The 1,660-nt window shown below is 59.1% G+C and overlaps 1 pseudogene; it reads left to right on the top strand.

Annotated features, from left to right (window-relative positions):
* The first annotated feature begins 205 nt into the window (after nucleotides 1-205).
* Nucleotides 206-1,457, top strand: LOC123406257 (annotated as a pseudogene).
* The last annotated feature ends 203 nt before the right edge of the window (nucleotides 1,458-1,660 follow it).

Genomic DNA, 1,660 nt, shown 5'->3' with positions numbered 1-1,660 from the left:
CGTCGGCGCTCACCGCGCTGCTCGGAGGTGACGTACATCGTGGATCTTCTACGACGACCCGGAGGTGACGTACACCGTGGACCGTCCCATCACCGGATGGGAAGAAAAGCGCGCCCAGTGGCTCCGCGCGCACCCGGAGCTGGCCGGCGGCGGCGAGGGGCGCGTCCTGATGGTGTCCGGCTCGCAGCCGGCGCCGTGCCGCTCCCCGACATGGACTTCCGCCTCCCGCTGCGCCGGTACCGTGGCCACAACCTCGTCGTCAACGGCTGGCCGCGCCTCGTGTACGAGGAGGCGAGCCCGTCGTGGACGGGCCTCAACGCCGGCGTGTTCCCTCGTGCGCAACTGCCAGTGGTCGCTCGACTTCATGGACGGCCGCCATGGGGCCCGACTCGCCGGACTACGAGCGGTGGGGCGCCGTGCTCACGTCCACGTTCAGGGACAAGTTGTTCAACGAGTCGGACGACCAGTCGGCGCTGGTGTACATGCTGCAGCACAAGGGCAGCCCGTGGCGGGGCAAGGTGTTCCTGGAGAACAGCTACTACTTACAGGGCTACTGGGTGGAGATCGTGGGGCGGCTCGGCGGCATCGCGGCACGGTACGAGGCGATGGAGCGGCGGGCGCCGACGGCAGCGCTGCTGCGGAGGCGGCACACGGCGAGCTGGGAGCACGAGGGGTACGCGCAGGCCAGGAAGGCGGCGCTGGCGGGCGCGGGGCTCGCGGAGAGCGGCGTCAACGGGTGGAGGCGGCCGTTCGTGACGCACTTCACGGGGTGTCAGCCATGCAGCGACGACCGGAACCGGGACTACTCCGGGGACAGCTGCGGCGACCGGAACCGGGACTACTCCGGGGACAGCTGCGAGCGCCTCGGCGAGCACGTTGAACTGCCGGGTGGTCCTGCGAATTCGCAGCGACGGCAGGAGCCGGAACACCTCGAGCGTCTGGTCCACGAACCCCGCGCCGACGAGGTGGGAGACGACGACGGTGTAGGTGCGCGCGTTGGGGAGCGCGCCCTCGTGCTGAAGTTGTTCGATGAAATGCGGCGGGCCATGCTGGCACCTGACATGTGGGTCAGCCTTGTCAGAAAATCGGTTAAAAGAGTTAAATCGGGCAGTTAAAATTTTTGATGTTTTTTTTGCCACTGATTAGGAAGATTTTGGTAGTACTTCGAACAAAATCATATTGTGTTAGCTACTGGACACGCGGTTGCGCAAATTGTGATAGTTTTTGTAATTTACTCTATTTTCAGTAATAAAAGGCTCTCGCTCATGAAAAGGAAAGCAAACTCCCACATTGCACCCACCATTGATTGCATCCGAAATGTGTGGGCCAACATAACAGGAATCGGATCTGTGCAGGGCGAATCGAAGGTGGCAATGCGGTTCATATGTCATGTCTTTTCTTTTTGCGGGAGTCCATATTTTTTATCTTAGCTGCTAATGAATGTATAATCACAGCAGTTAATTAATGGAAGTAATGATATGAGTATATGCTAGCACCTCTTTTTCCCGTCAGGATGAGTATGTACTCCTCAATGTATATCTGTCATTTATATGCATACAAGCATGGACCGGCTCTGATCGAATCAATTCTTCGTTGTTTGTATCGTGAGATGCGCCTAACTAGTTATAGCAGAGAACATCTAGGCTGCGAGCTAGTGTGG

Source organism: Hordeum vulgare, chromosome 1H, assembly GCF_904849725.1.
Source record: "Hordeum vulgare subsp. vulgare chromosome 1H, MorexV3_pseudomolecules_assembly, whole genome shotgun sequence".
In the NCBI taxonomy this organism is placed as follows: domain Eukaryota; kingdom Viridiplantae; phylum Streptophyta; class Magnoliopsida; order Poales; family Poaceae; genus Hordeum; species Hordeum vulgare.
The sequence above is the reverse complement of the archived record's forward strand: the minus strand, read 5'-3'. Positions and strand labels throughout refer to the sequence as shown.